Raw genomic sequence first — 22,303 nt, 5'->3', positions numbered from 1 at the left:
AATGGGTCCCATGATCGCTTTTGTGGGAATTCCAGTCAGGTCTGTGGTCTCCATCAATTTCGTTCTCGAGAAGTGCGCCTCATGAGCTTTCAACCAGTCCACGCAATGATGTCTATTCAAATCCTCGTGCGACACTCGTTCAATCCCCAGGGTTTCCGCCAATTCTCGCCTGCATTCCAAACTCTCTAGGTCCAGTTCTTTCACCTTCTCAGGATATCTCAAGCGAGCGGTCTCTATAGACCTCTTTTCCCGCTTGTTCTCTGCCACTACCACTGAGGATATCGCCGAGCCTGGAGGTGTTGATGACGTCACCTCCTCAGACTCCATTGGCGTGGCACTCTGCAATCGGGTCTGGTTGCTCCTCGAACCGTCTCTAGTGTCAACTCTCGTTCCCAAGCGACCAGACAAGGCCCTTGAGGCAAGGAATGGTGGGTTCGGAGGTGGTCCTAATGTGAATTGGGCTGTCTCTAGCAGATCCGACTCTAGCGTGTTTACGTGTTCCTGAAAGACGTCGTTCAGCCACTCCGCTCCCCTTGGCCTATCGAAATGGATTCCATCATTGGAGGTGTCTTCAGGGAATCCCTTTTTCTCCATGCGCTCCGCTACGTCCAACAGTCTGACAGGAAGCACACTCTTCCGGTGTATGTCTCGGATCACCTTGTTTAGGTTCCGCACCTTCTCGTTCATCTCCAAGGCGTGCTGATCAAACATCATGTTGTAGGGGACCGTGCATACCGTCAGCAGGACGGGGTCCATCTGGATCCTCAGCTCCTCAAGAAGGCAGCTCATCTTGTCGTACAGCCTCGTTATTTTCCTCGCTTCTCCCCTTGACACATCGTTGGTCCCGATCATCAGGGTCACCGTATACACTTTAGTCATCCCTAGCATGTCCAGTGTTGCCAACATCTGTGGCGTGGCAGCTCCAGCGAAACTCAAGATTCCTGTCTGCCAATGCGACTGGATCCGGGTCAACACCCGCACCAGGCTGTCCCCTATGATTAGGTGAACTGCACCCTCTGGCACACGAGGTGGCGCGAGATACTCCACCCAGGCCGCATCATGGAAGCAGTCCCTCCTGGCTCCCTGTTCCGCACTCCAATCCAGTCAATTGTGCCTGTGGTACCTCCCCTCTGTATTTTTCTTATAACTCGAGATCACGACGCTCCTGACCGGCTGTTCCCTCCAAGTTGGGGGAAGCTCCGGTCTTGCCGATCTTTCACGGTTTTTCTGCTGTAATTTCTCGCCTAGCTCTTTCAGGCGCGATGAGCCGCCACTCACCTGACTGTCGCTCGAGGTCGAGGTTGGGGTATATCCCGGCAGCACCACACCCATTAGTGGACGTACAGGTTGTGTCTCTAGGCTACGCAAGGAAAGCGTTGCGTCATTCGGTATCCAGACTTCCAACCCTTCACTCATGTGTTCTCTGGCCTCGCGGTCAAGGTTGAACCGTCCTCTTGCCCTGGGAGCTTCATCCACCTCCATGCGCGACTCTGGCCTCGAGCTGGTCACTACTCGCTCCTTTGGCCTGGCTCCCTTCTGTGCGTCAAGCTCACGTTGTCGCTGTTCTATTCTCTCCAACTCCGACTTCAGTTGATTACGATTCGCGGCGCTCTCCCGCATCCTTAGTTCCTGCTGATGTTCAACTTTTAGCATCTCAAGTAACCTCAGAGTCTGATCTCGCTCGTTGACTGCCTGGTCTCTCTCCAGCTGAATCTTCTCCCGATCCAGCTTCGCCTGATCCCGATCGAGGTTCGCCTTGTTCCTTTCCTTCTGCGCCTTCTCGAGCTCTTTCTTTAGAACACCCAGATCCGGATATGCTTCGGTCGTCTGTTGCGCTCGCGTCATCGACGGCACCCTACTCGAGCCCTGGCTTGTAGATCTTGCTGTTGGCCTAGCCGGTAGTGGGAACTCCCCTGCGCCATATTCAGTGTTGTTACTCAGGCCGGGATTCCTTGCCAAGTCAAAGCCCCTTACTCCTCCATCCACGTTCCAAGACAACCATCTGGTCTGTTCTTGGTTTGATATACCCTCGGTGGTGTACCCGATCATCAAGACAGCCTCCGTTGCAGACTCCCTGCACTCACCCTGGTCTTCCAACTGGAGGATGGCATTCAGCATTACTGCCATTCTCTCGTCTATCTGGGTATAGTCCAGGTCCCTCAGGCGTCTGTACAGCTCATCAAGAGTGGGCTTCTTCAGGGCCGCAGGCATGGAATTCCAGAATCGGTCTGCGATTCTTCGTGACTTCGGGATGTATATAGGTATATGTTAACCAGCTCAAGAATTACCTAACCGACTTAAGTATTACCCAACTCAAGAATTCTCTAGAAATGTTCCCTTGCAAATACTTGCTGTAGGTGCGGATTATCGCGAGTTCAATCAAGATTTCTCTTTCTGTTTCTCGCTTGAGTATAGTTGGATTTTCAACTTTGTTTTTCAAACTTGATCTGAAAACAGAAAGCATATTAAAACTTAACATATCACGTTCCTAACCTAGAGACCCCCCTTCTACCAGTATGGTTAAAATCTTATCATTCTCATTTCACTTAAAACAATTCAATTGGATTTTCCTTAAAAGCATGCAGATTCATTTTATGTTTTAGCCCCGTTAATTCCTTTCTTTTTTAAAATTTTAATTGTCATGCCAATCACATCTTAAGATCCCTTTACCTGCGCCGCACCCCAGTACCTAACTCAAGACTCCTCCCTCACACCCGACTCGATACCCCCGTGTACCCGACTCAGGCGATGCTCAAGTAGTACTTCTTATGAAGATACACCATTATCTCAGTTCCTGCATAGACCACATGTAGGATAGCGTAGAATTCCCTTGGGCTCAGTTTGCCCCTGTTTGGGTCATACACCGGCATTGAGACCTCTGTTATCCCTCTTTCAATCATGAAGTCTCGTAATCTTGTTAGTGCCAATATCACGTGTTCGGGATCAATTGTGTTCCTGTCATTGACCCTCGTTACTAGGAAGCACAGATATTTGTCCGGGACTTGTGCCACTGACGGTGGAAGCGCTGCCATCCCTCCCAGTCCTGGTCTCTGTCTGAACAGAAACTCTACATTCTGGTACTCTCTTTTGAAGTCAGCTTCCAATCTTGATTTGAAACTCATGTCCGCCGTGATGCAGATCGCGCTGGTCCTGTTTGACAGGATGAAGTCGCTATCCGTTATCATGATGTTCTCCGAGTATTCATTGGGTATTTCGAATTTCGTTTTGAAATTCCGACCTATAGTAGGCTCTGGCTCTTCTTCCTCCAGTTCCAATTCGCTCGTTTCTCTCACTTCCTTGAGCTTCTTTATCATCAAATTTTCGGTGTGGTTAAGTCCTACCCCCACTCCCCGGACAAAAATATTTATCGACGTCCCCGTCGATGTTGTCGGGTCTGAATTGTCCTGAGGAATGTCCAGTGGCCTGTCTGTTGCCGTCCATCCGAAAAGAGGGTCCTCTGTCTTCATGTAATTTGCTGCTGATACATCGACTTGCTGAATGCTTTGTCCTTCGCGGCTCTCGTCTTTGACATCACGCATCCACTCTAGAATCCTCAAGTTCGTGTTCTCCCTCCTCTCTATCTCACTCTGTTCGAGATCTGTTTCTAATTCTGGCGTCGAGTAATCATCCTGCGGATAATGACCACCATCGTCAATGACCTGCCATTCCTCTCCGGCTTCCAGTTCGCCTGCCTTCAGTAATTCCTCGCCCAATTTGTCTGGCTGTATCTTATCGATCAAGAAGTCATCCCCGTACCTGTTGTACCTCATGCCGGTGCGTTTACGATTGCCAGTCCTGGTTTCCGGTGGTGTTGGTCGATCCGGCTCCATCCACTTCGGCACCTCGTCTTGCTCCGGGTCGTTCCAGTCTTCTTCTACAAATGATCCTGCATCAGACTCCACTCCTATCTTTTCATTGTCGTCCAAACTCAAATTCTCATTACCATCATTTTTCTCTCGAGTGCCTTTCTCATTCACTTCACACGCTGGCTCTACCACCAGGTACTCAAGACCCTCCATGTCCTTCGGTATGCACCAATCCTCTGGGGACGGGACGTGAGGCTTCAGATTTTCATAATGTGCCGCTCGCCCAGTACTCAAGCGATAGAACCGTCCTTGTTGATGAACCTCCGTTATCATGAATGGTCCCCTCCACTTCTTGAGTAGTTTCTTTGTTCCCCTGGGCGGTATTACATTTTGGAAGACCCACACGTATTGGCCCACTTCATATGGCTTTGCTCTTAATATTTTTTCGTCGTATTTCCTGCGTTGCCTCATTTGCGCTTGCGCCGTGTTCCTCCTGCATAGCTCGTTCAACTCCTGTTGTCTTTTGATCGCTTCTTTCACGTATGCCTGAGGCGACGTCCTTTTCCCCTCGTATTCCGGGTAAAAGAATGTCAGAGGCATTGCTCTCTCCCTGCCCGTCAACATCATGAAAGGACTGATGCCCGTAGTTGAGTGCTGTGTACTGTTGTAGGCTCCTACTACCTGTGGCAGGTAATTGTCCCAGTCCGTCATGTATCTTGAGCAGTACACCCTTAACATGTTGACCAGTGTCCTGTTTTGTCTCTCTACCAACCCATTGGTCTGTGGATGATAAGTCGTCCAGTGTGCTTGAGCAATGTGCGATCTCTTCATCAATTCTTTTGTCAAGTCCCCCACAAAATGCTTTGCCGTTGTCCGACTGGAAAGTCATTGGACAACCATACCGCGATATCCAATGCGTTATCAGATGATCACATGTCTCTTCGGCCGAGGTTGTCTGGCACGGAACCGCTTCCGCCAACTTTGTGAAGTGATCTATTATAACCAGTATCTGATTATATCCCGACTCTGTCATGCAAATTTTTTGATGGTCTATCTGCACCACTTCATTGAACTCTGAGCTCTCAACTGACTTGAGTGGAAACTTCATCTTCCTTGGGTCTTTTACCTGGAGACATGCCAGGCAGGCATTCACCCATCTCTCGCAAGCTTTTCTCATTCCTGGCCAATCAAACCTGTGAAGTATCCTTTGTTGTACTTTGTCTATCCCCTGGTGGCCCATCTGGTCGTGTGATCTGAAAAGCACCTCCGTCTGGTACAATTGTGGTAGTATGATGAGGTTGTGTTTGTGTAATATCTTTTCCTCATCTCTCCTCTTACACGCTACCACCCCCTCAGCTGTGTGATAAAGTAAGTCTTTCTTTTCTTTGTAGAACTGGCTCAAGATCTTGTAGCTGTCTTCCTCAAGTTCTCCCTTCTCCTTGACCCCCGACTGGATCCATTTGGAGAGGTTACTTGTCATTTTGTCATTCTTCTGGGCTCTTATTAGGTCTGACAGCCTATATCTCGCCTTGACATGCTCCTTTAGCGCCATGATTTGTCCATTCATCTCACCAGGGTTGTGGATGTCATCACTCAGTTTCACGCATATCATCCTTTTCACGATTTTGATATCATCTTCTGGCACCAGATTCGTTCTGATATTTGAGTTGCATGATAGTTCCCTGAATGGTTTCCTCGCAACCGCAATTTTCTCAAGTTCCTCACCACCTCGCATCTCCTGTATGTCCATGTTGTATGTTCCTGAAGATGGATCCGTCTGTAACTCCCTGTCGTGGTGCCTTGTCTTCTCTTCCGCCAATATCATGCACAGACTGTCTTGGTCTTGCTCCCATCCGAGTCTTCATCCCATCCTTCACGCTCCCCGGACAATTTTCCTTCTCCGGTTCCTTCTTCCGTGAACCTGGAACACTCCCCGGACTCTTGACCTAGTCCCAGGTGTTCAGTATCTTCTTTGAACGTCACTTTCTTTTTCCTAACCTTGGTCTGCTCCAGAATGTCTTCGGAGATTTTGTCAACTAGTGACCGCACGACGTCTTTGCTGTCAGTGACGCTTCCTCTTGATGAGTCAGTATCGTTCACTGTCTCTTTTCTCCGAAGTATAGCGAATTCCGGTTTCTCTTGACCCTTCTCTTGGATCACGGGCTTATCATCTGATAGTTTCTCGAGCAACCTCATTAAGTCATCATCTATCTGTGCAGTTCCTGCTTCCACTTGGTTAAGATCATAGCCTTTTGCCTTGAGCGTCTCCCTCACGATCTTCGACTTGAGTATAATCTCAATCGGAATCCCCTTGCTCTTCTTCAAGATGGTCTTCTCTGGAGGCTCTTTAGGCAATTCAGGATGATCTTCTATCGGTTTGCCTGACTTGTCCAGCCATCTCGTGAGTGGAAGACTGTCGTACGTTTCCTTGTCCATAAATGAGAAGCCATCTTTGATTTCAGGTCTGTCTGCTTCTCTTTGCTCTTGTCTCTCATAGAACTCCGTCTTCTTACTCAAGCTGTCGGCATTCTGATGTTTATCTCGCGTTCTGTGCTCAATTATCATGTTGTATCCGTCTAGGCGAACTATCCACCTCCCAATGTAACTTTGGTCCATTGAGTACGTTTTCAGCCAGCTCAGTGCTCTGTTGTCGACTCGCAACTTGAATGGCTCACTGCCCAGGTATGCCCTGTATTTCTCGACAAAAGTAACCACCGCGAACATCTCCGCTTTCGGTGCTCCGTACTTCATTTTCGTGTCACTCAGGACTTTGCTCCCGTACGCTATTGGTCTCAAGACTGTCTTCCCATTCCATTCTTGTTCTTGGTGGAGAATCCCAGAAATCGCGACTACCGACGCATCCGTGTCCAGCACGTACATCCCTTTCTCAGTCGGCATACCCAGTACTGGTGCCTCACATAGCTCTTTCTTTATTCTCTGGAGTGACTCTTCTGCTGCGTTGTTCCACGTGAACTTCTTGCCCTTGTGTCTCATTAATTGTTGCATCGGGTATACCTTGTCTGCATAGCCTTTGATGAACTCTCTATAATAATTAGCGAAACCCAGGAAGCTCATCAACTGGTGCTCTGTCTTCGGTGATTTCCAGGTCAGGACTGCTTCCACGGCGTCCGTATCAGGTCTGATGCCGTGCTTGTCTACCATCCTGCCCAAGTATTTTATTGAGTCCTTGAGTATCTCGCACTTTGATGGTTTACACTTTAGCCCCGACCTCTTCATGCATGCAAACACTTCGTCTAGTCTCTCAATGTGGTCTTCCAGTGTTGGCGTCGCTATTACCACGTCATCCACGTAGCACATTACCAGGTTGCCATACTTCTTCGTTACGCCTATCAGCGCGTGTGCCATCAACCGCTGAAACGTGGCTGTGGCATTGCAAAGTCCAAACGGCATCCGTTTCCATTGAAACAGACCCAGCTCGCAGGCAAACCTTGTCTTGTCCCTGTCCTGCTTCCTTAGTGGTACTTGCCAAAAGGCCGAGCCTAAATCAAGAGTCGTAAAAAATTTTGCATCACCTAACTTCGAGAGGCTCTCATCAATCCTAAGTATGGGATAGGCATCCTTCACCGTGACGGAGTTCAGGTATCGAAAGTCACAACAAAACCTCAACTGGTCGCCTTTCTTTTTGGCCATCACTACTCCACACGCCCACGGTGACTTGGATGGTTCTATCATGTCATACTCTAGTAACGTCTCGATCTCTTTTCTACACGCGTCCGATTTGTGTGGGATCATGCGCCTCGCCCCCTCCCTGTGTGGTACCGCGTTTTCCTCAAGTTCTATTTCATGCTCAACGAAATTACAACACCCGATATCCGCCTTATGCCTCGAAAAAACTTCCTCGTTCCGCTCTAGTACGTCCTTGATGGCTTCGAGCTGTTCATCTTTCAGTTTGCCCCTCAAATGTTTAATCTCCGGCAGGACCGGTTTTTCATTTTGCATTTCATCTAGTGTGGGTCGCTCTGGAAAGTTCGAACAGCTCGACAGCCCATCATCCGTTTATGACTTAAGTGATTTAATAAGACCTGAAGAATCTTTTATTTCCTGCAATCGTCTCAAGATACAAATTTTGTCCCTGTGATTGGGACAATCAACAACTTCATTTTGTTTTGAGTTCTCAATTGTTTCATATCGAGTTTTAACCGGTAAAGCATATCCCAGTTTCCTCCCTCTCTGTATCGTGATCGGTATATCAAGGGTATTCAACAAGACACTGACGCAGAGGTCGCTCTTCGTTATCGAAAATGATCTTCCTAAAACAGCAGCACTTTGACTATTAGGATTCGGAACTATACACACTTGCTTGTTGTCACTTAGTTCATTGTAATTTTTCATCCTCAAACTTACGATTGCCGCTTCACTAGCTTTTAGCCTCACCCTCCTACTCAAGAACACCGGTGCTTTGTTTTCATTTGCCATTATTAAATTTACCGGTTTTATTGCGTACCTCCTATCCGGGTTCCGTATCCTGAACATTGCGCTATTTAGATCAATCGTTACGTCGAAATTCCTGATGAAGTCTCTGCCCAAAATGAATTGGTCAGATTCATCTAGGTTTTCTACCACGATAAAGCTCATCCACAGGTTACGTTCCCCCAAGTTGAGGGCTATTATCGGCGTCCTGCCCAGCATCCGAAGGGCCCCTTTGTTTGCAGCTGACAACCGTATTCTCGAGTCTATCAAGTCACCTTTGTCAAAGCCCATCTTCTCCCAAGTTTCGATTGGTATGACGCTCAAGACTGCTCCCGTATCCAGTAACCTACGCAATTGAGTCTTTTTGCCACTTATATCTAGCACGTGCCCTGTCACATCTGCCTCCGTCCCGATGTGCATTGCATCTTCTTCAAGCATGGCGCAGTGTCCAATCGATCTCACTTTCAACTCTTCTTTCCCTACGTAGATTTGCCCAATTAGGTCTTCGTCACATGTTATCATTGTCTTGGTGTAGATGTTGATCCCGTCTATATTTAGCATCACCTCGTGTGGACCATAAGCTTCAGTATATCTGTTATCAACACGTACCGACTTGCTGCCCCCTCTCATGAGTAGTGCTCTCAGCGCTCTAGAAGTCGTTTGTGGGCTTATTCAACTCAAGTAATCTGCGTACACGTCAATGTGCATTATTGTCTGGTCGCTCGGTTCGCTCAAGTTTCTGGTTACCTCATGGCCGCCCACTGTGATTATCGACATTATTCTTGCCCCGATTTTCGATATGCCAAAAGGCTTACCTGTCACCATTTTTACAGTGTTACAATTCCCGGTCTTTGTTGATTCTGGTACAGCCTCTGGTGTTGGGTTCAATCCGGTTAATGCTTCGTTAAAATTCTGTTTTTCGATCTCCAGCTTTAGTCGTTGCTCTATTTCTTTCGCAGCCAGATCCTGTTTCACTTTGGCAATTGCTTCCGTCGCCGCTTTCTCATAATTTATCTCTAGAGAATTCCCTGCCGCGGATTCTATCGCACCATTAACATGTGTTACAGCTTTCACTGTCTTCGTTGGCAATTCCGTGCTTGGTGTTCCTAAGTTCCTCGATTCAAACTCGTTTTGCCTGTTCCGCTGATTCTGCACCGCCGCTAATGCCAACTTATGTTTGGGGTGACTCTGGTCCTTGACCGCTTCCCAGAACAAGGGACAATCCATTCTGAAGTGCCCCTCCTGGTTACAGAAGAAGCATCTAGCGCCTATCTTGATGATTAAGCCATTATAGTACTCGTGTTCCTCCATCTGGCTCATGTCCTCCTCATCCGGTGCGTATCCTAGGCTCTTCATGCCTTGTTTGTATGTTGTGCAGTCAGCCACGTGGTGGTCCGCTGACCCGCAGTTCGCGCATGATCTGCGTTTGTCCATATCATCTCTAGGTTTGTACCATGATGACCTCTGGGGTTGGCTTCCCCCTGTGTGCTCCTGTTTTCCGAATATGAGTATTTCTTGGGCTTCATCAGCATGTATTCCCTTGATTTCTGTCTCATTTCTTCTGGGGTTGGTGCGCTGTCTTTCGACAATGTGTAGTATGTAGCTAACATTGTCCTTAAGTCATCACTTTTTACCCCATCAATGAACTTCGAGGCAATGCTGAAGTTTCTTCTGTTTGTCGACTCCTCTGGGTCACTCCTTCTTCTCAAGCTCTCGAGATCATCTAGGAACCGATCTATTGACTCGTCGTCCCTCTGCCTTCTCTTTTCAAATCGCATCATCGCTTGGTGACCCTTCATGCCTGACCCGAATCGATTCAGTAATATCTCGAAGATCTTGTCCGCGGTGTCGCGTTCTTCTTCCTTCTTTGCGACCACGCATTTTAATGCCGTGCCTTCTAAGTTGCTGAGTATGGCCGTGCATGCTTGTCTTTCATCATTTAAGTTATCTTGCTCTAGGTGTAATCTCATCACTTCCACCCAAGTGTCGATGCATCCATCGGAGTCGTCTTTGAATTCCTTTGGCTTCTTGAAAGTTTTTCTTGATTTTCCGTCCCTCCTATCGCTCGAGTCAGTGTTCCTCTTGGCGAAGGCCTCTAGAGTCCTGTTCATCATCTCCCAAGTGCTTGCCCATGTCATAGCATCCGGACCTGCGTCGCTGCTAGCTGTTGAGTCCCCCGAGCCAGTCGTTGTACATGACGTTCCATTCTTCATGATTGTTTTAGCGGCTGTTGGTGCTATGCTCACCGTGTCCCGGGTTAAGGGCAACGGTGTCGATTGCCGTTTGCCCCTTTGTGGTTCCACAAAGTCAACTCTGGTGCCTTGCGTGCGATCCGCTGCCGGTCTTTCTTGTGAGGTAGAATTTCTCAAGATTGCATCCAACTTCGCCTGTATTGCACACGAACTTTCGGCCTGATTCCTGTTCATTATGTCCATTCTCTTTTCCAGGCTACCTAATTGGCTGTTGACATCATCATTTCGGTTTTTCAACTGTTGTATATCTTTTTTGATGTTCTTATCTCGTTCTTCATTGGTGGCATCTACCTTGTCCGACATCTGCTGGAGTCTCTTATCTGTCTACAGGTTAAAATAACTATCCAGATACTCGTGTTTGTTGTATTTCAACTCTTTCCTTATTAAGTCTCTGTCTTCCTCACTGTACTTCAGTCTCTTGTCGATCTGATTTAGTTTTGTCATCAGGTCTCCAAGCTCAAGGGTAGCTGTTTCATGATCAGCCGTTGTCTTGTTTCCAGCTGTCGCTTCCTTTCTGGCTTGTTCTTCCTTTGGGTCGGCTTCTGTCGCCTTTGTGCTCACTGTCCCAAATGTTCGTGCTCTTCCAGTCTGTGATTCCTCGGCCGTGTTGTCTTTCGATTTCATTCCGACCATCATCGCCAACTTTTCTGTAAAAGATGTCTTCTTTACTTGAGAGTCATCTTTCACCGTTTCTCGGGTATTGCCTGTTGTGTCTTCCAACGCGTCTATCGGCGAAAACTCCACGGTTTTTGGATTTTGATCTTCCATATGGGGCATCGGTGTGGATTCCGTTGTCTTTTTTTCCACTTCATCTACGCTCTGGTCTGGTGTCTCTAGGTCGATTTCGATTGTGGGCTCCACCTGTTTTTCCCTCGCATCTTCTCGCGTCTTGCTCTCGGCGCCACTTCTCGTGCTGACCATGCTAACTGAAAAGTTATTTTTTGTTCTGCCTGGGCCCCTTGATGTCGTTCCACGCAGCGACGAGTTATACTTCGTGTTTGATCCACTTGACCTTTTTTCAAGCACCGGTACCCTACTCCGTCTCATTATTTCTATTTACAATTGCTCTTATTTACAATATTATTTTATATACAATTCTATTCAAGAAGAAAAATTTTGTGGAAACAAATTCTTAAAAGAAAATATACAACGTGATAAAAACCTTGTTCCAATTCTCTAAAATCTTCGAGTAATTTTCTTTATTCGTGGTCCCAACTGTACCGGGTTCCAATTAGTCTTGTTCTGTCTTAATCCTGTCTTAAAACAGCTTGTTGTAATTTTACTTCATTTTTTATACTGTCCTAAGACTTCCAGTTACCGTCCCTACTCTTCTTCGTACCGTCCCAGGCTTCCTTTTACTGTCCCAAGACTGTTCGGTAATGTCCCAGTACTCCGTCAGTGTCCCAAGACCCCTGATCTGAGAGTAGTGTCCCAAGGCTAGTGTCCCAAGGCTAGTGTCCCAAGACCACTGTCCCAAGGCTAGTGTCCCAAGACTACTGTCCCAAGGCTAGTGTCCCAAGACTACTGTCCCAAGGCTAGTGTCCCAAGGCTAGTGTCCCAAGACCACTGTCCCAAGGCTAGTGTCCCAAGACTACTGTCCCAAGACTACTATCCCAAGGCCAGTGTCCCAAGACTACTGTCCCAAGACCACTGTCCCAAGACCCTTGTCCCAAGACCCTGTCCCAAGACCCTTGTCCCAAGACCCTTGTCCCAAGACCACTGTCCCAAGACCCTTGTCCCAAGACCACTGTCCCAAGACCACTGTCCCAAGACCCTGTCCCAAGACCCTTGTCCCAAGACCACTGTCTCAAGACCACTGTCCCAAGACCCTGTCCCAAGACCCTTGCCCCAAGACCACTGTCCCAAGACCCTGTCCCAAGACCACTGTCCCAAGACCACTGTCCCAAGACCCTGTCCCAAGACCACTGTCCCAAGACCACTGTCCCAAGACCCTGTCCCAAGACCACTGTCCCAAGACCACTGTCCCAAGACTGTATCAAGACTGTTCTGGTCCAACACTGTCCCAGGACTTCTTTGGCACTGTCCCAAGACTGTTGACAAGTGTCTGAGCGGTGGGACCTCTCTCTTCTTCGTTATGGGGACGTCTTGATTCACTGTACCTTGTACCACCACTCAAGCTCTAGTAAAATTTCGCCAAAAACCCTCTCTTAAAAGCCAAATGCTGACCCCCCTTTTTTTTTTCTTTTTAGTTACCTCTATTTCAATGTTCCAAGCAACTTGAGACCAAAACCTGTGTGCAGGTATCTTGTGATCACCTGTTCGTATAAAAACTAAACACAAATCCTCCCCAAAATGCAACAAAAAATCCAAGCCAGAAAAAGTAATAAAAACTGAAAAATGAGCCCACCTAAAATCCAAAGGTGACTAATGTCTACCTTTCGTCAAAAAAAAATGTCTGGTACCTAATTGCCACGCGTTTCCTTCCCCCCTGCTAGCGATCTTATGGGGTATCACAAAAACTGTCTATGTCCGTTCCCCCCTACCGATCCGACCAGGGTACCTTCCTTTAACTCAAGTTCAAATTTCGATATCCACTTATTATTACCAACGCGTGTTAATGTCTAATGTAACTAAGTCAACGATGTCGACTAATTAGTTACTCTAAATTTCCCCCTTTTTACAATTTACAACCGCCAACCTCTAACTTAACCAGCCCCCCTTCTAACCTCCCCCCTTTTTAGCCCCCCTTCTTAAGCCTAAAATCACCTTAAGCGCCGGGTGCTAAACCTCTCAAGAGAAAACCGTAGACCTGTCTCCAGGCCTGCTCAAGTAAAAACGTTCCTCAAAACCGGGGGATTTCGCTTATCCAATTTTACACTTATCTCCTATAATGTAATTTGGATTTTAACGATACCCGTTCTGCCCAACTTGCGAACTCGAGATTTGCCAAATCCTTCTTGGCTGCTTTCCCACTCGACTGGTCACCTGTTCCAGTCCAGTCTCCTAATGGTTCAGCTCAAGTGTTCCTGAACCACTTTCCCACTCGGCCGGTCACCTCTTCCAGTCGAGTCTCCTATTGGTTCAGCTCAAGTGCTCCTGAACCACTTTCCCACTCGGCCAGTCACCTCTTCCAGTCGAGTCTCCTTGTTGTCCAGCTAAGTTCCAAGCTATCTGAAAACCCTTGACAACGCCCCACACTCGGGCTCTTTATTAAGGTTACTGGGTTAAATTACTAGGTTGATCGAAACGATCGACCTTGTAAAACAGTATGGGTATACTATTTAATTAATATAAAGGTTTGATCCAACTAATCTGGTGTCAAAGTCACTGTCTTTTTTCGTTTTATGGTTTTTGTTCCTTTTTCTATTCTTTTTTTTTGTTTTTGTTTCGCTTTTTGTCTTTTTGCTCGTGTTTTTGTCCCCCTAGTTGCCCCCCTTTACTCGGTTAGCTAAGCCTCGTTCGGAGAGCGTACCAGGAAGTTTTCTCGAGTTTTCTTAAAAAGCTATCACGGTACAACCGGAAGGTTTGCACGTTCCTGTCGAACCGCACCGCCGGTACTCTAGAATGGGCATTCAGCCCGAAGCTGTCTCAAGTGGGTTCGACTCCGTAGTCTTGATGTCGTAAACACCCAGGAGCGCCATAAAAACACTATGTAACATTCGTCTACTGCAGTCACACATGAGGCTTAAGAAAAATAGGCCCTATAACTATTGGCTCAAGAGTCAGGGACACTATCTCTTGTGTTTTTCCACCTCAAATCAGTCGGAGCCAATTCGGTTCGCTTGTGACACGAGACCACGACCCGTTACAGCTTAAAGGCTACTACTAAAATATCCCCCCCACTCTAGAATTAATGACGTCCCCATACTCAGGTCTCTAGATACCCAAAATACATGAACGCCGTTAAAAATCGGGTCGGAACAATCCGTTAAGTTTTTTTTTATTAGACAGTGGAACTTTGATCCATTTCAGATGGATCAACCTAAAACTCGCCTTACCTCAACATAACAATTATAAAACACACTCTAGAAATTTAAATTAGTACTCACATTGTAGCACGCTCAAGAACTGGGAGTAATCAAGTCGGTAATCAACTCGAGAATTAAATAATGTAACTAAAATGAGTTTAATGTTTGTCAGTTTTAATAACAAGAGCAAGTTTGTACTCTAGAATGTCAGTTCTCGTGAACCATTGGGACACTCTAGCTGTCCACCTTTCCACCGAAGGTTCACTCTAGTCCAGTTTAGAATAATACTCCAATCACAACAATCCAGTTCGTGGGGATGCGCTCGTCTCTCTTCTAGATGGGACAGCTCTACTCTAGATTATTATCGCTACTGAAATTGCGAATAGCAATTTCCCACTGATTTTCCTAGCAACTTTCCCGCGATTGTCACTCGATTGTTCTGACTTCTCTTTTTTGACTTTCAGTTATCGCGAGAAAATCGTGCATGACATGCTCCATTCGAAATTTTGAAAAACTTAATTTCACCCCAAAATCAAGTGCTCTTGCTTTTCTCAAGGTCAAACTTCCAAATATGACCGACTGGCACATAGGCTAATAAGGCTGAGAAAATAATCAGGTCAAAAGTATCATAGTAACCGAGGTTACAGTCAACAGTCCCTTCATAGCATATTCCAGTCAAAATCCAAGACATGGATGTGATAAGGATTAAAAAGAGCTGATTAGAGATTTGATTGTTAAGTAAACTCAATACATATTACGTTTCTTCAATAAAAAAGAACACGTAACTCCACCAGCGTTATAAAAATGCATATACATCAGCAATGAAGTCATAATATCCATTTCCAATTCCTCTAGTGTGGGTCTTTCTGGAACATTCAAACAGCTCGAAAGTCCATCGTCTGTCTCTGACTTAAGCGACTTCACAAGACCTGATGAACATCTTAATTTCTTCAATTTTCTCAAGATACAAAGCTTATCCCTATGATTTGGTCAATCAAGAACTTCATTTTCTTTCAAATTTCAGTCATTTCATATCTAGTTTTCATGGGCAGTGCGTATCCTAGCTTCCTCCCCCTCTGGATTGTGATAAGTATATCAAGAGTATTCAACAAGACACTGACGCAGACTGACGCAGAGGCTCCTGATTCGAGATTCCATCCGAGGTGTAACCCACCATTAACACGGCTTCAGTCGCTGACTCCCTGCATTCCCCTGCACCTCCAGTTGCAGGATGGCATTGAGCATAACCGCGAGCCTCTCATCCATCCACTTGCGTGTAATCGCATTTTAGACGTTGAAAACATGCATTTTTATTCTGTTTTAGCACCATCAATCCTTTACAAGGTTCAATTGTATCCTCAGTTTCGTGTTTTCCCTTCTTTCAATCTCGCTTTTTCAATCTAGGTCCATTTCTCTTTCTGACATGGTGTATTCTTCTTGCAAGGAGTGCTCACTGTCGTTTATGATCTGCCATTCTTCATTGGCTACCAGATCACCCACGTTCACCAACTCTCTCCCCATCTCTTCTGGCTGTATCTTGTCCAGCAAGAAATCATACCATACGTGTTGAATCACATCCTACGCACAACTTTTCTGGTTTCTTTCGTCATTTGTAGATCTGGTTCCGTCCATTTTAGTACCTCGTTTTGCTCTGGATCGTTTTCTTCACCGAAAGACTTTTCGTCCGAATCTACCTCTATTTTTTCGTTGTATCCAATGCAACAACTCAGGAGGCGCAAAGGCAAGAAATTCACGTGGCATAACGCCGCAGAAGAGCCATTTCAAAGAATAAAGAAAGAACTGTGTGGGATAATGGTGAATACCAACTTCCTCCTTGAACGACACTCACTCCTTCGTGTCGTCGTCTGCCTGAGTACTTCTTCCGAGATTCTCCCGACTAGGGTCCGCACAACCTCCTTATTCTCTGGCTCCCTGCTTTTCATCGAGTCTCCGTCATGTTTCACTTCCCCTCCTATCAATATGGTGACGTCTGGTCTGTCTTTACCACTTTCCGAGCCACAAGTTTGTCGTCTGCTAATCTCTCGAGTAGTATCCTTAGATCCTCTCCTACCGCAACCATTCCAGTTTCCAATTCGTCGAGTTCGTAGCGTTTTGCCTTCAGCATTTCCCTCACTATCTTGGTTTGAGCATTATTTTCATTGGCATCCCCAAACTTCTTTTGAGAACTTCTTTCGTCTCATGTTCAATTGGTAATTCGGGATAGTCCTCTATCGGTTTTCCTGACTTATCTAGCCATCTCGTGAGCGGTAGGCTGTCATATGTTTCCTTATCCATAAGACAAAACCCATCTTTGATCTCCGGTCTATCAGCCTCCCTTTGCTCCTATCTCTCGTAGAATCCCGTCTTCCTGCTCAAGCTGTCAGCATTTTGATGCTTGTCCCTCGTTGTGTGTTCAAAGATCATGTTGTAACCATCCAGCCGCACTATCCATCTCCCGATGTAACTCTGGTCCATTGAGTACGTTTTCAACCAACTGAGTGCTCTAATGTCGACCCGTAGCTTTAATGGTTCGCTACCCAGGTATGTCCTGTTTTTCTCCACAAAAGTGACGACCGCAAACATTTGGGTGCCGTGTACTTCATTTCCGTATAACTCAAGATTTTTTCCTGTAGGCGAACGGTTTCAACACTGTCTTTACGTTCCAATCTTTTTCTTGATGGTGTATGCCAGATATCGCTACTACCGATGCATCGGTATCCAGCACGTACTTTCCTTTTTCTGTCGGCATGCCTAGCACAGTTGCTTCACACTGTTCTTTCTTATTTCTTTGAAATGACTCTTCTGCCGCGTTATTCTACGTGAATTGCTTGCGCTTGTGCCTCATGAAACCTTAGCCCTTGATGAACTCCCTGTAGTAAAACCCAAGAAGCTCATCAACTGGTGTTCCGTTTGTGGCGATTTCTAAGTCAGTACTGCCTCTACAGAGTCTGGGTCTGGTCTAATGCCATGTTCATCCACCATTCTCCCCAAGTATTTAATCTCACAAGTAGATTAGGTCCTTAAGAATCTCACACTTCGAGTCCTTAAGAATCTCACACTTCGATGGCTTGCATTTCACTCCTGCTCTCTTCATGCAAGCGAACACCTCGTCTTTGCGTTCAATGTGGTCCTCCAGGGTAGTTGTTGCAATCACCACGTCATCTACGTAGCTCATTACCAAGTTGCCGTTTTTCTTCGTTATGCTTGTCAGCGCTTGTGCCATAAGTCGTTGGAACCCACCATTAACACGGCTTCAGTCGCTGACTCCCTGCACTCTCTGTGCGCCTCCAGTTGCAGGATTGCATTGAGCATAACCGCGAGCCTCTCATCCACTTGCGTGTAGTCGATGTTCCTCAAGCGCTTGTTTAACTCGTCGAGTGCGGGTTTTCTGAACGCTGCTGGCACATACTTCCAGAATCGATCTGCCTATGCTGCTTTTCTTCGATTCAGGCTCTAAAAATCGTAACAAGCTACTGTATGGGTATTGTTTCATACTTGAAATCTTTATTCGTCTCCAGCAACTTCTTGATCACTTTCATGTCTTTCTCGGCGTCTGCCAGTTTCTGCTGACCAGCAGCCACAGTATAAAGTGCTGTTGCATACCGTCCCTCGGTGCTGTACAACTTTACCGGCGCGGCTTTACCTGAGCAGCAGCAGTTCTTATCGCGGATTTCGTTGAGGTATGAGCTCGAAGCATTTTCACTGAAAATGGAAATATTTTTCTTTGCGACGCAGCTAGATAATCTTTAGTAAAAACCACCCATAAAACTCAAGTATAATGCGAATAAAATTGAAGAATCAGATGGTTGAGAATCAAGCCAATAAGATTGAGAAGATAATGATTGAGAAATTAGGCTAATAAGGCTGAGAAAATATTCAGGTCAAAATTATCATAGTAACCGAGGTTACAGTCAACAGTCCCTTCATAGCATATTCCAGTCAAAATCCAAGACATGGATGTGATAAGGATTAAAAAGAGCTGATTAGAGATTTGATTGTTAAGTAAACTCAATACATATTACGTTTCTTCAATAAAAAAGAACACGTAACTCCACACGACAAAAAACTATAATATGTATTGAAATAAAAGATTTAGTCGAAATTCATAAATTGTGCCGATTACGCACGTGGCGTTCGCACTCCATTCACAAATAGCCTAATTGCTGTGATAAACTTATCGAATAATTTCCGGTAGTAAGGCCGGCTGTACTCGAAACAGAACTGGATCAACAACCACATCCACATGAACCCTTAGCCCTTGATGAACTCCCTGTAGTAAAACCCAAGAAGCTCATCAACTGGTGTTCCGTTTGTGGCAATTTCTAAGTCAGTACTGCCTCTACAGAGTCTGGGTCTGGTCTAATGCCATGTTCATCCACCATTCTCCCCAAGTATTTAATCTCACAAGTAGATTAGGTCCGTAATAATCTCAAACTTCGAGTCCTTAAGAATCTCACACTTCGATGGCTTGCATTTCACTCCTGCTCTCTTCATGCAAGCGAACACCTCGTCTTTGCGTTCAATGTGGTCCTCCAGGGTAGTTGTTGCAATCACCACGTCATCTACGTAGCTCATTACCAAGTTGCCGTTTTTCTTCGTTATGCTTGTCAGCGCTTGTGCCATAAGTCGTTGGAACCCACCATTAACACGGCTTCAGTCGCTAACTCCCTGCATTCTCCTTGCACCTCCAGTTGCAGGATGGCATTGAGCATAACCGCGAGCCTCTCATCCATCCACTTGCGTGTAATCGCATTTTAGACGTTGAAAACATGCATTTTTATTCTGTTTTAGCACCATCAATCCTTTACAAGATTCAATTGTATCCTCAGTTTCGTGTTTTCCCTTCTTTCAATCTCGCTTTTTCAATCTAGGTCCATTTCTCTTTCTGACATGGTGTATTCTTCTTGCAAGGAGTGCTCACTGTCGATTATGATCTGCCATTCTTCATTGGCTACCAGATCACCCACGTTCACCAACTCTCTCCCCATCTCTTCTGGCTGTATCTTGTCTATCAAGAAGTCATACCATACCTGTTGCATCTCATCCTACGCCCAACTTTTCTGGTTTCTTTCGTCATTTGTAGATCTGGTTCCGTCCATTTTGGTACCTCGTTTTGCTCTGGATCATTCCAGTCTTCCTCGCTGAAAGACTTTTTCGTCCGAATCTACCTCTATTTTTTCGTTGTATCCAATGCAACAACTCAGGAGGCACAAGGGCTAGAAATTCACCCAGCATAACGCCGCAGAAGAGCCATTTTAAAGAATAAAGAAAGAACTGTGTGGGATAATGGTGAATACCAACTTCCTCCTTGAACTACACTCACTTCCTTCGTGTCGTCGTCTGCCTGAGTACTTCTTCCGAGATTCTCCCGACTAGGGTCCGCACAACCTCCTTATTCTCTGGCTCCCTGCTTTTCATCGAGTCTCCGTCATGTTTCACTTCCCCTCCTATCAATATGGTGACGTCTGGTCTGTCTTTACCACTTTCCGAGCCACAAGTTTGTCGTCTGCTAATCTCTCGAGTAGTATCCTTAGATCCTCTCCTACCGCAACCATTCCAGTTTCCAATTCGTCGAGTTCGTAGCGTTTTGCCTTCAGCATTTCCCTCACTATCTTGGTTTGAGCATTATTTTCATTGGCATCCCCAAACTTCTTTTGAGAACTTCTTTCGTCTCATGTTCAATTGGTAATTCGGGATAGTCCTCTATCGGTTTTCCTGACTTATCTAGCCATCTCGTGAGCGGTAGGCTGTCATATGTTTCCTTATCCATAAGACAAAACCCATCTTTGATCTCCGGTCTATCAGCCTCCCTTTGCTCCTATCTCTCGTAGAATCCCGTCTTCCTGCTCAAGCTGTCAGCATTTTGATGCTTGTCCCTCGTTGTGTGTTCAAAGATCATGTTGTAACCATCCAGCCGCACTATCCATCTCCCGATGTAACTCTGGTCCATTGAGTACGTTTTCAACCAACTGAGAGCTCTAATGTCGACCCGTAGCTTTAATGGCTCGCTACCCAGGTATGTCCTGTTTTTCTCCACAAAAGTGACGACCGCAAACATTTGGGTGCCGTGTACTTCATTTCCGTATAACTCAAGATTTTTTCCTGTAGGCGAACGGTTTCAACACTGTCTTTACGTTCCAATCTTTTTCTTGATGGTGTATGCCAGATATCGCTACTACCGATGCATCGGTATCCAGCACGTACTTTCCTTTTTCTGTCGGCATGCCTAGCACAGTTGCTTCACACTGTTCTTTCTTATTTCTTTGAAATGACTCTTCTGCCGCGTTATTCTACGTGAATTGCTTGCGCTTGTGCCTCATGAACCCTTAGCCCTTGATGAACTCCCTGTAGTAAAACCCAAGAAGCTCATCAACTGGTGTTCCGTTTGTGGCAATTTCTAAGTCAGTACTGCCTCTACAGAGTCTGGGTCTGGTCTAATGCCATGTTCATCCACCATTCTCCCCAAGTATTTAATCTCACAAGTAGATTAGGTCCTTAAGAATCTCACACTTCGAGTCCTTAAGAATCTCACACTTCGATGGCTTGCATTTCACTCCTGCTCTCTTCATGCAAGCGAACACCTCGTCTTTGCGTTCAATGTGGTCCTCCAGGGTAGTTGTTGCAATCACCACGTCATCTACGTAGCTCATTACCAAGTTGCCGTTTTTCTTCGTTATGCTTGTCAGCGCTTGTGCCATAAGTCGTTGGAACCCACCATTAACACGGCTTCAGTCGCTGACTCCCTGCACTCTCTGTGCGCCTCCAGTTGCAGGATTGCATTGAGCATAACCGCGAGCCTCTCATCCACTTGCGTGTAGTCGATGTTCCTCAAGCGCTTGTATAACTCGTCGAGTGCGGGTTTTCTGAACGCTGCTGGCACATACTTCCAGAATCGATCTGCCTATGCTGCTTTTCTTTATCTCAAGAGATCTCACGAACCACCAACTCAAAAAGTACCTTACCTGGTCAAACTCGAGAAGTACCTTACCTAGTCAAACTCCGGAAATACCTTTCCCAGATTAACACTCAAGAATTTTCCTTCTCTGGCACCACCAATGAAGAAATAATTGAAGGTTACTTCTTTCTCTCATTCGAGCAACTGTGATTTAGTTGTCGTTTCAGTTTTCAAATCAATCTGAAAATATAAATCAGTTTTAAACCAAGAAATTTCCCACTCGTTTCTAACCTAGACTTCCCCACTTAATACCTTTAAAACACTATCCTAACAACTGCAGTTAAAGGAATCAATTTGGACGTTAAAATTTGCATATTTAATTTGTTTTAGCAACATCAATCCTTTATAAGATTCGGTTGTCATGCCGATTACGTTAAAATCCATCTACCTGACTCGTGTTCCCCTTTTACCTAGCTCAAGACCTTTATGTCCCCGAACTGGAGACCCTCACGTCCATCCAAAGCTTAGGCGATACTCAAGTAAAACTTCTTGTGTAGATGTGCCATTCTTTCCGTTTACGGAAAGACCACGTGTAGGATAGCGTATAATTCCCTAGGTTCAATCTGCCCCAGTCCGGATTGTAGACCGGTATTGAAACCTCTCGTATCCCTCTTTGACCAGGAATTCGCTCAATCTTGATAGTGCCAAAACCACATGCTCGGGGTCTATCATGTTTCTCTCACTGACTTTCGTCAGCAAAAAGCACAGGTATTTACCGGGAACTTGTGAAACTGAAGAAGGGTGTGCTGCCATTCCCCCCAACCCTGGTCTCTGTCTGAGCAGAAACTCCACGTTCTGGTATTCTCTTTTGAATTCGGCTGCCAGTCTAGTATTGAAGCTCATGTCCGCTGTTATGCAGATCGCGCTGGTCTTATCTGACAAGTTGAAGTCGCTGTCTGTGATCAGGATGTTTTCCAAAAGTCATTCGGA

At 46.0% G+C, this 22,303-nt stretch overlaps 1 protein-coding gene across 2 annotated transcripts in view; it reads right to left on the bottom strand.

The window, feature by feature from the left end:
* LOC134853847 (dihydrolipoyl dehydrogenase, mitochondrial-like) overlaps window positions 1-22,303 on the bottom strand; it is a 138,288-nt gene that overhangs the window by 19,539 nt on the left and 96,446 nt on the right. The window contains exon 1 of one of the 2 annotated variants that reach the window (XM_063869791.1): window positions 7,838-7,847. The exons of the other annotated variant lie outside the window; for it this stretch is intronic. The gene's annotated coding sequence lies outside the window, so the exon portion shown is untranslated. Of the gene's footprint in view, window positions 1-7,837; window positions 7,848-22,303 lie in introns of those variants that run through there. 2 annotated transcript variants of the gene reach the window in all.

This window comes from Symsagittifera roscoffensis, chromosome 9, assembly GCF_963678635.1.
Source record: "Symsagittifera roscoffensis chromosome 9, txSymRosc1.1, whole genome shotgun sequence".
NCBI classification, from domain to species: domain Eukaryota; kingdom Metazoa; phylum Xenacoelomorpha; order Acoela; family Convolutidae; genus Symsagittifera; species Symsagittifera roscoffensis.
Note: the sequence above shows the minus strand (reverse complement) of the source record. Positions and strands in the feature narration are given on the sequence as shown.